The sequence below is a fragment of the Protopterus annectens genome, chromosome 3.part0, assembly GCF_019279795.1.
Source record: "Protopterus annectens isolate FY-2018-M chromosome 3.part0, PAN1.0, whole genome shotgun sequence".
Classification (NCBI taxonomy): Eukaryota; Metazoa; Chordata; order Ceratodontiformes; family Protopteridae; genus Protopterus; species Protopterus annectens.
In genome coordinates this window covers 475,917,519-475,931,068 of record NC_056731.1, presented here as the reverse complement: position 1 = coordinate 475,931,068, position 13,550 = coordinate 475,917,519, and positions in this window count along the sequence as shown.

Genomic DNA, 13,550 nt, shown 5'->3' with positions numbered 1-13,550 from the left:
AAACAAGGAGCAGCATTAAACCATACAGCCCTGAAATCAAGTTAGTATCTAATCATACTGCCTATGCTGATAAAGCAATTTCAATGTCCATAACTGAAAAATCTGGCACGGTACAATTAACACCACTAAAGCTACTGATGTGTTACAGTAGAGCGAACGGTCAGTTCGTACAAGACCAGTGTTATTGCAAAATATCAATGCTAATAATACATATAAGTGGAAACAAATGGGTGCCGTTGATGAAATTATATAGTATTCTCCATTCATAACGAATGCTCCTGCTACGCTGACTCAGCAGAAAGTACAGTTGTGTACCTACCATAAATGTAGATGTTCGAGTGTATTCACTGTTGCAGTCATTACTCTTGGGTTATCCTGTTGGCAGGCTACCCGCAGTCGGCCTGAATTCCAAAGTCTTTGTCCGGCGTCTGTTGCCATCGCCTCTTCCCTGACGTCAGTGTGCCAGGGGTATAAAAGATGCAGTGCCCCCAAAAGGGTAGGCTAAAAATTATGCCAATAAACATGCATGCACTAAGGTAATAATTTCCTTCATATACAAGCAAGTACACCACATAGGTTGTATAGAATAGAGAAGTACAGATAAGACCCAGCAAAAGAAAGGGGGATGGTGGGAGGGTAACCTGGGCTGCCACAGTGAATACACTCGAACATCTACATTTATGGTAGGTACACAACTGTACTATGTTCATCGTGTTTCACTGTTGCAGTCATTACTCTTGGGTTGAATCCCAAAGCTGAGGATGGGTGGCTGGGGCTTAATAGGATTAGGAGAGGCTATGAGGCTCTGCAGAACTGCAGTGGTAAAGCCTGCTCTGGATTTACAGTAGAGAGGTAAGTGGTAGTGCTTTGTAAAGGTGTGCACCGAACTCCAAGTTGCAGCCCCTAAGATGTCTTTGGTTGGTACTCCTCTGAGGAAGGCTGCTGCTCTGGTTGAATGTGGCCTAATGTCCTTAGGCACTGATTTGTCATGTTGTGAATGGCAGAAACGAATGCAATGGCCTATCCATTTTGAAATAGTCTGTTTTGAGATAGCCTTTCCTTGTGATCCTGCAGCATATGCCACTAAAAGTTGCTCAGTCTTTCTGAAAGCTTTAGTTCTGTCCAAGTAGAAGCGTAGCTGTCTGTGTATGTCCAAAGAATGCAGAAGTCTCTCACCCTTGTTCTGTGATTTTGGATAAAAGGTAGGGAAGTGAATGGTTTGGTTAAGGCCCACACTGGACACCACCTTAGGCATAAATGTCAGGTTTGTCTTCAGAGAAACCCTGTCTGGATGGAAAGTGATGAAAGGTTCCACAGCCATGAGTGCCTGTAACTCCGAGACTCGTCTTGCAGAGGTTATTGCTAGGAGCAGAGCTGTTTTCCAAGATAAGAATTTTATATCAGCTGTTGAGGCTGGCTCAAAAGGAGGCAGTGTGAGTTTTTCCAAGACATAATTGAGGTCCCATGCAGGTATTGGTGCTCTCGTTGGAGGTCTTATGTTTTTGGCCCCTCTGAGGTACTGCCTTATTAAAGAATGAGAAAAGATAGGTGGTTCCATATTGTAATGGGCTGAAATGGCAGAGGCATGGATCTTAATTGATGAAAAGGATAGACCTCTGTCCAGCATCTCAGTTAAGTATTGTAAAATCTGAGGAATGTTTGGAATAAACGTGTCAATTCCTTGTGCCTGGTTCCAAGCACAGAATCTCTTCCATTTTTCTGCATAAGATTTTCTGGTACTGGGCCTCCTGGCCTCCAAAATAACATCCATCACAGCTTTGGAGAGAGGAGTGTTCTGAATGGCTACATTATCCGCCATGCTGCCAGATTTAAGGTCCTGAGTTGGCTGTGCGGGATCTGATTGTTTTGTTGGGTCAGTAAGTGAGGAATTTGAGGCAATGTCCAGGCTGGACCTGGAGACAAGTTCTTTAGGACTGGGTACCAGTGCTGGCGTGGCCAGTCTGGGGCAATCAGTATCATTTTTGGCTTCTCTTGTCTGACCTTTAGGAGTAACTTGGGGAGGAGAAGCAGTGGAGGAAAGGCATATACTGTTAGGTTTTTCCAGCTGAAAGATAAGGCATCCACTTTCCATGCTTCCTTATCCACTTTCCATGCTTCCTTATGATAAGTCCTTGTGCAGAATCTCTGTAGTTGGCAGTTGTGAGGGGAGGCAAATAGATCTATGTCTGGGCATCCCCATTTCCTTGTTATCATGCTAAAGACTTCTGGATCCAGTTTCCACTCGTGGGGATCCATGAGGTTTCTGCTTAGTTCATCTGCCACAGTATTTATCTTTTCTGGCAGGAATCAAGTTCACCTGCAAGCACAATAAGTCAATGCTGTGTCCCACAAAGTCATGGCTTGTCTGCAGAGGGGGTAGGAATATGTGCCTCCCTGCTTTTATGTACCACATGACTGTAGTATTGTCCGTCTTTATCAGTAGTTGTCCATGATGAAGTAGATCCTTGAAAGCTGTCAGGGCATTTTGAACAGCTAGCATCTCTTTTTTGATTGATATGAAGATGCATCTGGCTTGCGGGCCATGTGCCCTGAATACATTTTTCTGTCATGTGGGCCCCCCCAAGCATAATCTGATGCATCCGTTGTTAGTGTCTGCCTGGCTGTGGGTAAAGTGAATGGCTGTCCCTTGTTGTGGTGACAGGCCTGTGCCCACCATCAAAACTCCTGTTGCAGGCAGGGAATGAGGGTAATTAATGTTTCCAGGCTGTGACAATGTTGAGTCCAAACACTTTTTAGATACCACTGTAGTTTCCTCATATGCATTCTGGCATGCAGAATTAGCAGAATGTAGGATGCCATGAAGCCCAAAGCCTGCAGATTTTTTTTGCAGATAACTGGGTCTTTGTTGCCAACATTTTGAAGTAAGAAGTCAGTTGCCTTTTGTTTGTCTGGCGTGAGATAAGCCATCTGGGCACTTGCATTTAAGCTTGCACCCAGGAATATTATCTCTTGAGAGGGTACTAGTTTTGATTTATTTTCGTTTACTGTGTACTCTAGGCAAATTAGTAATCTTTTTACAAATGCCAGATGCTTTAGTAGAATGTCCTTGTTCTCTGCTTGAATAAGGCAGTCGTCCAAGTAAGGATATATTTGAATTCCTCTTTGTCTGCAAAATGCAATTACAGGTGCCAGGCATTTTGTGAAGACTCTGGGCGCAGTAGATAAGCCAAAGGGCAGTGCAGAGAATTGGTAGTGCATTGAGCCAGCTATGAATCTGAGGTATCTTCTGCAAAATTGTCTGATTGGGACATGCAGGTATGCCTCTTTTAGGTCCAAAGTTACAAGCCAAGCCTTCTTGCCAAACATGGGCAGAAGCTGCTGCAGAGTCAACATTTTGAATTTTGGAACACCCAGAAATGTGTTTAGAATAGACAGGTCCAGTATTGGTCTCCAGGCTTTGTCCTTTCAGGGTACCAAGAAAAGTCTTGAGTAAAATCCTTGTCCCTGCTCTTGCTGTCGTACTCGCTGAATGGCCCTCATGTCCATGAGGGATGAAACTTGCTTTTGTGCCTCTGCCCATTGATTGTGTGGCAGGTCTGGCATACCTTTTGCCCTTGGCAGGGTGGGAAAGTGGAACCTGTAGCCCTGAGACACTATATTCAAGACCCATTTGTCCTGGGTGATCATGTGCCAGATCATGTGCCAATTTTGTGAAAAAAGTGCTAGTTTTCCCCCTAAGGGGGCTGCCAAAAGATAACTGCTTGGTGCTGGCAGAGGAAAGTCATTGGGACTGTTTTCTGTATGGCTGTGATTTGTCTTCTCTGCTTTTGGAGGTAGAAGCACCCCATTGTTTAGGCCTGTATGAGCCTTGGGGCTGGGATCTGCCTCTGGGACATCTGTATCTGCCTCTTTGTGGCCTGTCTGACACTGGAAAGGACCAATTCTTTGTGGGCCAGTTCCTGCTAAATCTGGGTGGCTGCACCTGTAAGAAATCCTTAACTGTCTGCATAGATTTTGCTTTGTCCTCCATTTTCTTCAACACCTCTTCTGCTTTAACACCAAACAAAATATCACGCTGTAATGGAGCATCTAATAATTTTACTTTAACATGATCAGGCAGATTCTGTTCCTTTAACCAAGCATGCCTCCTAATGACAGAACCCGTAACAGCGGCCCTGCAAGAGGCCTCCAGAGAATCAAAACCACATTGCAAAGTATGTCTTCCCACTTGTTCAGTTGCATGCAATAAATCCTCCATTTCCTTGTTTTCTGCACATTCAGAATTTGTTAATATTTTCTGTTTAAGCAATGACATTAAGTATTGCTGATATTTAAGCATATGAAATTGACAATTTAAAGCCCTCACAGCCAAGGTAGCAGAAGTGTAAACCTTTTTCCCCCATCTGTCCAGTGCCCTTGAATCCCTATCAGAGGGGATAGGTTTTTTTGCAGTGGAAGCCTTGACCCCTTTGGGACCCTGAGAAATAGTTTCTGGGTCAGCAGCAGGGTTTTTATAAATAAATTTATGTGAATCTGGAACCCTGTAGTATCTGTCTGGCTTAACAGGTGCAGGGGGTAAAGAATCAGGAGACAGGCTGGACTCTGAAAATACATCATCTACAATGTCTAAAACAGGGGGGATAGCAAGAGGCCTGTGCTGAGGTAGTAAAAGAAAGTCTCTGAGCCTTTTCTTAGATTCTGAGTAGTCTTGGCTCTCCCAGTGGAAGTGCTCCCTCATGGTATGCAGGGTTTCCTCAGGAGGAGAAGCTGAAGGGATAGATTCTTCAGCAGCAGAATCCCCATAGGGAGGAAGAGAGTATTCCTGTTCAGAAGAGGGGTCAGAGGAAATGGAAACCTGATCTGAAGATTCATATTCTGTTTCTTGCCTAGGCCTCTTATCATGAGGGGGATGGGAACCCCTGATCAAAGTAATTAGGTCTTCGGCCATTTTGAGCATCTGTTTTTTAGGCATGGAGGCCTGTCCATGGGCTTGCAGCACTTGTTTTTTTGTCTTTAGTGGTGCTTTAGTCTTTGCTTTTGAAGCTGTAGTCGGTTTTACATATAAGTGTGTAGGCCTGAAAACACCCTCAGAAGCCGATGCCTGCTCAGCGGCTCCGGACCCATCTGAGGGAATATTTTCCAATTGTCCAAAATACCTTGAGTTTCCAGCAGCCTAGTCTGCTCCACGTGGGAGTCGGAAGCGGCCTGCAGCTCTGAGGTAGCGGGTGTCAGAGGCTGCGAAAGCGCCTCACTGAGAACCGGCGACTGGCTTAGAAGAAGCCTTGTCATCAGTTTTGGACCTCGGATGCCTGTCCTTTTCCTTGCTTTTCTTGTGAATTGCGGTAGTCAGATGGCTATCCGACGACATCGTGTAATTAAATCTTCGGCCAAAGTAATGAAATGCAAAATCGTACCGACACTTAATAGTGCGTTGGTTAAATCTAGCACAAAACCTGCAATTAACAACATCGTGATCAGGGCCTAGGCAAGGAATACAATAAGAATGAAAGTCCTTATGAGGTATTTGCTTCCCACAAGAAATACAATTATTAACTTTTTTCTGACATCGGTCTGGAGCAAGAAAAAAGTACTTAGCTTTAAATGAAGACTTCGGATCTGAAATTCGAACACGAAAATCTCAGGAGTCAGCCGACTGGGCACTTGCGAACTGCTTCTGCTTCGGGCACCGTGTGGCAAGAAAGACTGGAGAAAATGGCGTCGGCTGCATCTTTTATACCCCTGGCGCACTGACGTCACGGAAGAGGCAACAGCAACCAACGCCAGACCAAGACTTTGGAATTCAGGCCGACTGCGGGTAGCCTACCAGCAGGATAACCCAAGAGTAATGACTGCAACAGTGAAACACGATGAACATCCCCTTCAGGACCTCAGAGGTCTCAGAACAGTTTCAGACCTACACCAACATTACACTTCATCGGATTTTTTAAGTAGAAGTGTTATGTGTTACAATACCAAGAACAGGTCACAGAGCTAAAATATCTACAGCAGTACCTAACTTGGTTCAGAATATACCATGAAAGAGAAACTTTCTTTGGGGTGAGGGGGCTTTTCAAAAATGTAGAGGATATCGGCACACACAAACATGGCCCACAGCATACACAGCAAAACAAGGGCATGTAAACATGATACTTGCCAACGAGAGAACGTCACAATTGCAGTCCAACTCTCTCTAGCCTTTAAAACGGCTGCATGAAACACTAACGTGCAGCAGAAAAAAATATATATATAAATTCTCTAGCCTTTAAAACGGCTGCATGAAACACTAACGTGCAGCAGAAAAAAATATATATATAAATGAGCACGGCACACACAGACTCCGAAATGGGCATTAATAACATGCTAAAATTAGAAAAAACAAACGAGCAGCAGTAGTGATAAATATACGAGCTATCACTATAAACCAACACTTGCATAAAAAAAAAAGAGACTGCTTATTCTGAGTATCAGTAATGAAGATAAACGCAGATAATACTCACCAAGCTGAACTCAGCATGCAGCATGGGACCTGACTAAAACAGAAGGCAGCATTCACACACGGGAACACAGCGACTAGATAATTAACCGAGAACCAGCAGTATCAAATAAAATGTATAACCATAATACAATAATAATATACAAAATACATATATCAGCAGCAAGCAAATACAACAGAAGGCTAATCTAGATAGTCGGCAGCAGCATACACTAGTGAACCATGTGGCACCCTCAAACAGAAGCATAAACTATATCAGGCAGCACAAAATAGGGCTAGAAGTGCATTCAAACAGGGGCTGTGTGTAGAATTACATTTTTAATTCACTAGGAAGACTTATCTTACCAATGAAGCAAAAAATGCAGACAAAAATGCAGGCAATCCAAACTTTTCAGTAGTCCCTCAAACAAATGCAGTCGACAGGATACACGTACCATGAAAAGGAGTTCCACACACCACATGGATTTTTTTAGGATGAGTGGGCTGGGTAAGGCAGGTCTGACATCACAATGTGGGAGGAACACTGGCTCTTCTATACAGCGTGCAAATCAGGCGGGGATTACATCACTTTGGGGGAGGAAACATCCTGATAGCTAGAGCAAGAGCAGATGGCAGATGTGACATCATAATTTCAGAGCCAGCTACAGGTTTTTCAAGTTGGTTTGCAAAGTGAAACAAAAACAGTATAGAAAGCTAGGAAGCAGAACAGGGAAAACAGTTGAGTGGGTTATTTTTTAAAGCTGCAAGGGTGATTTTTTTAAGCTTTATTAAAGAACAGGGACTGGAAGAATCAGCAGGTTGGGGAATCTGCTTTAATATCCTGTTGTTTTCCTTTAAATGCTTTTCTACAAATATTGAGAAGGGTTCTGTAGACAACTTAAGCCCTGCTACTATAGGTCTTAAGGTGGATTTACAGGATCTTTATTTACCTTAGGTAAACCTTGACGTAAAGGTATCAAAGGCTCCTCAACTAACAAAAACTTACACAAATCCCATTAAATTAATCTGCTTAGTAAACAAGTGCTCAAAGTATGAAAAATTCTGTTTTTCGTTCTATTTCTCTCATTAGTATCAACTAAATTATAGAAAGAAGTGTCGACATTTCTTTCATAGAGCCATAATATTGATCCTTATTCATTCTATCAGGCCACCTTTATGGGCCTGCCTAATTACAATTGCTTCATCATTCTGTAAACCTAGCAGGGCTGACTTTTCACTGTAAGTAATATTAAACTTTCTTTTATCATTAATTGCATTATTCCCAGTAAAAATACAATGAACATAATTTTCAACTAGCTTACTAAAAGCAGTTAAAGGATGTGAAGCTGGAATATAAGTGCTAGGAGGTTTGAATCTACTGACATCCATCCATCCTCAACTCCTTTTCCCATTTTGCACATGGGGTTGGGGTGTCACTTCCCCAGTAACATTCATCTTGAGCCCAGGTTTACACCACCAGGTGGCTAGCTCTACCGCGGTAGTTCATTCCCATTACTCACTTGTGCAAACACTCCAACCTACAGCCAATTTAGAGTGACCAAGCTACCTATTGCATGTCTTTGGAATGGGGGAGGAAACTGGAGTACCTGGAGGAAATACATGTGACTGCAGGGTGGACATGCAGACTCCACAAAGAAGGCACCCCAACTGAGAGTCAAACTGGACAACCTCTTGCTGTAAGACAACACTACCCACAGCAACCATCCCTGCTGCACCACCACTGACAACAGTATTATTGCCGTTTCCAAACTGTAATTTTAAAAATACATTTTTAATGAACAACTTAATGTCCAATATAGTAACTGTGAAATCACTTTGTTGTGATGGAATGGAGAGTCCTTTCTCCAACTTTCTCATTTCATCCGATGTTAAAATACATTTGGAAATGTTCCACAAGATTGTATTCGTGTTTGATTCCAAACATTTTTCAGTGATTGAGACGTACTCTGCTCTATCGGCAATTTTCTCCTGGACTGACTCCTCGAATAGTAAAAATCCTGGTTTATGGGCAGAGGAAAATCTGAGGCAGTATCAACGGATGCTGCAGAACGATTATTAGGGAAAGTTTTCCTTTTTACATCCTTACCTAGATCCAGTAACTGGGATGTTTCCTTGGACAAACCAGTCACAGTATTAACAGCAGGCTCAGTCTCTACATGAACTGGTGCTGGATCAGGTTATACACAGCATCACATAAAGTAACTTTTTCAAATTGTCTGTCGTATATATGGCAGTATCAGTAACAATTCCATTACGAAAAATAAGAGCAAAACTTATAACACCAAGAAGAGTAGTTCCAGAACCGCAAAGTGAAGACAATTACGGTTAATGACATCATTATTACCAGGAGAGGCAGTATGTTTTTAGGCCATGTAAAACATGGCCATTTTTGAAATCGGACAAATCCCTCTCAATTTTAAAATGTTTTTGCATAAGCAGATTTTTCTCATACATTAAAGCTGTATCTATCAAAGCATCAAGGCTGTTAACAAGAGAGGCAGGAAAATGTTCATATAAAAATAGCTTGTTGTTTCCTTATCTCAAGATTTAAAGTCTCTTCCTCAAAAAAAAAAAAAAGTCAAAACTCGAGATTCAACTTCTGCCATCTCTACAGCAACTCCGGATACTACTCAACATATGTAGGCATTTTAAACCAGCGTAACCCCCCCTAGGAACAACTTGTTTCTTAAGACACACCTCTAAATGTTGCCTCTGTGCCTTGAGGCATTTCAATTTCAGTAAATTATATTCCAAGTTATCCATTGCTGTGGTCAGAGCGTCCAAATCCACATCTACAGCACCACCTCTCTCAGTAGTGTTGGCATTCTCACAAATCAATAACAGGTTATCGGCTCTGATGATGCAAAAAAGGAGTCATTCAAATTGATTAGAGGATACCTCATTAGGTGCAACAGGTGTATAAATCCAATTCCAAACCACTTAAGAACCCTTCGTACCGGCTTTCCGTAGCCATAAGAAATATAAACTAAAACACCAAATATAAAAACAGCTAAGGACATAAACACTCAAGGATGGTTTTGTCAGAGTTTTCTTCCCCTGAACATCTTTATTAAGTGAAATGACACATGCACTAACAGCAAAGAAAACAAATCACAGTAATAGTGATCATTGTTAAAAAGAAAACGTGTGTGTACACTGCATGAAAACAATTTTTCATTACAACTTTACACAAACTGCCCAGTTCCTGCCATCCCTTAAACATCAAATCTCTTTCATCAATATTATGATGCAGGTATTGTTCCCACAAGTTTCACTTATTTCTACGTAAAGTGCTCCTTCCCTGTTCTAAATATCCCGTTCCTAGTTCCTTCATTTCCCTTACAATATTCACTACTTCAGTTACACCTGTTCAGATTTTAATTTCCATTTCCTAGGTATTGCTTTTTGGCAGCAAATAGCATTAAACTTTGGAAAGCCTTAACATGTCTAATCAATTAAGATAAAGTGCCGCAGCTAAGAAGAATCATTTCCTTAGTTCCAACCAGTTTCCCCCCAACATTTCTAACAAAGTACACTGTAGTGACTTTTTTAAAAATCTGCCAAAATTGTTACATTCCCAAAAACATGCTCCAACTATCTTGCCTCTTTCCCATCACCCTTCCAGCATTTGTTGCCTACATGAGGAATCATTATCAGAAGTCTGCTTTGAGTATAAACATGCCTATGCAAACACCACCAAGTAAAATATTAAACCTTCTGGACTTTGTGACATATGTATGACTCCCCAAGTATACAACATTGTTACTTTGTAAATTGCCTTTCCAATCTCTTCTAACATTGTCTACTCAATTCTTAGAGTTATCATGCAATATTTTATATGCCCAAGTAATTACCCCCTTTTTAAAAGCAGCTTCTGCCCTGAACTAAAAACTCTACAAGAGCTAATCTTTTACTCAACATTCCCCTATTTCTAACCTGCAGTCCGAACTTCTGCTTAGCTTTAGCCTACTATATAATCCTTTTCTCTCTAGTTATCTGCTTCAAATACTTTGGTTCTCCAGTAAATTTCAGCTCTTGGCTGCCCATTTTCTATACCCCTACTTGCAGGCACCCTATTCATAAAATCCTCCTTTCTCAATTCCCACTGTGACTTAATTCTTAAAATACTTTTTACTACTTTATGAATATGATATTTACTATGGCTGTTGTTCTCCTTTAAGAACTATATCCAAATGACTAATCTCTCTCAAGATTTGTCAAAACACCCCCCACACTGTACTGCTCTATAGTATCCCTTCAAATCAGCTTGTCCTAAACCATCTTGCTATCAAGGAAAAATCAGCTTATCCCACATAACACTTGCCTTCTGCCCTGAACTAAAAACTCTACAAGAGCTAATCTTTTACTCAACATTCCCCTATTTCTAACCTGCAGTCCGAACTTCACTATGCATTCCTTCAGCTCTGTTAAATTACCTTCCATAACTTCTACGCTAGTTGATAAAAATGTACCTGACGTGTATGAAACTAGAGACAAAACGTTTACACTGTTTGTATCTTACTACCCATAGCCACAAAACAGCTTCCAGTTCCTCAGTTTTTGTGTTATCATTTCTTTAGTCTCTTTCCACATATCCTTGGCTGTCATAATTCTTTTTAATCCGTACACCTAAAAAGCTTACAGTGTCCCCATAAATATGGAGATTGCCAAATTACTTCATGTATTGGCACCTAGTTTTCCACTATAGTCTTTGTTTCGGAGATATAATAAAGCTAAAAATTCTAGAACACTGAAATGTCATTTTCTACATTTTCAGATAAAAACAATATCATCTGCAAGTAAAGCTAAATTTTTGGTATTACCATACCATTTAAAATCCTTAAATTTAGGAGACCCTTACTGTCTTGTCTGTGGTTCTAAATATAAAGGAATAAAAGGAGAAAATAACACCCCTGCCTTGTTCCTCTTTTCAAACACAGCTCATCAGAGATGAACCCTCCCACTTTAATTCTTGCCTCTGACTCTTCAAATATCCTCCTAATTAACACCACTGTTTTATCAGAGAATGCAAATTCTTCCTTGCTCCTACTGAAAATCACAGTTGACACTACTGAATACTTTCTCTGCATCAACACCCATCAAAATAGCAGCATTTTCTTCCATTCTGCTTCCACCTGGATCATTACTGTTCTATTAATGTAGTCAGATGGTTGCCTCCATATCAATTTTGCCAATATCTTTGCCATTCTCTTATGCAGTACAGAAATAAACACTTTAAAATTATAGTTTAAAAATGTAAATGGGTCTATATGAAGCTGACCTCAGCCTGACAGCACAGAGGCTAAGGCACAGAATTACTAGCTTGGTGTCCCGGTTCGATTCATGTTTGTGGTACAACTATCTGCGTTGAAGAAAATATGGCAAGAAAACTCTATGGGGCCTACCCAAAGGGTTGCCATGAAATGATTTAGACTAGAGAGTGGAGGTTTTATATGTGTGTGTGTGTGTGTGTGTGTGTGTGTGTGTGTGTGTCACGTAATCGAAGCTTTAAAACTTTGAACACTCCATGGTCGAACCCATATGTTTAAAGTTGTAAAACTTTGAATACGGTAAAAAAAATAAATAAATACAAATAAAAATAATAAAAAGCTTATCTGACGGCTTTAAGCAGTGGGACAAGTCTCCCTGCATCCCCCATAGCCCCCGCTCTTTAAATATACCAACACCAAGACTGCACTTCAGTGCAGTACCCTTTACTACACTGTAGTGCAATCTCGGAGTTGGGAGGATTTCCCTTTACTACACTGTAGTGCAATCTCGGAGTTGGTATATTTAAAGAGCTGGGGGTGCAGGGGGGGCTTGCCCCCCCCCCCCACTTTTACCTGTCAGTAAGCTTTTTATTTATTTATTTTTTACCATAATCAAAGTTTTACAACTTCGAACATATGGGTTCAACTATATAGTATTCGAAGTTATAAAACTTCGCTTACATGATATAGACCTTAGAGAGAAATACATATATCTGTATATGTACATATCAATTACACACACACAAGTAATATATAGTTTATGTATGTATATATTAATATATAAAAAAATGCTTATACATATACATATATGTCCTTTCTGTAGAGGTGGACTCCCCTATCCTACCTTCTTGGGTTCTCTCTGAGCCAGCTGGCTATCCAGCAGTTGATGCAGGGGTTTATACCAAATTTCCTGAGTTTATCACCAATGCCCGAGTGGGAAATCATGACAAAAGCTGTGGCCAAGTCAAGGTCGGCAGTATAAACCATTATAACCTTGCCCATTACTTTGCAGACCTTCTCAAAGAAGTCCATCAGGCTTAGTAGTCATGACCTGGTCTTGACAAAACCAAATTGGGTTGGATCCAGTGGTTGAAGTTTTCCCAAGTCATTGTTTATCATTTCCAGGATAATTCACTCCTGGATTCTGGATTACACTAATCTGACTTGTGGACCTGCAGTTAAATGGATCCATAGATGACTCACACTTGTTCAGTGAGATGACAGCTGCAGTCTTCTATTCGCCTAGCATGAAGCCTTTCTGGAGGCTATGGTTAAACAGTGATTCTAGTCATCCTGACAGGTCAAGTTTCATGCTGTTAAAGAGGCATCCAGGAATTTTATAGGGACCCACTGATGCAATGTATACTGCCCATTGGCTACAATATTTGAAAAAAAATATTTACAAATACTTATTCAAGCATATCAACAGCTATGGCCTCCACTCAGATAGGCAACATGGCTTCAGAAATGTCTTTAGTACAACTAGAGCATTTCTAACAGCAAATGACACTAATCAATACAGCTAGTATTTTTGCTGACATGGGCAAACTCTTAAACACAATCTTCTACTTATCAAACTTCACAAAAGTTATACTTTTGTTAAAATGTCATGTGGTTTCAAAGCTACCCTGACAGCAGGAAATTCCAAGTCTATGCCAACAATCAACTAATACTAGATCCATAAATACCAGAGTCCCCAAACTCCATATCAGAACCCTTCCTGTTCTCTTTTCATTAACGATCTTCCCAGTGACCTCCTTAAGTTTGACCTAATTCTTTACATTGAGGACATAACTTTTACATCAAAGAAATGCCACTCCCCCATC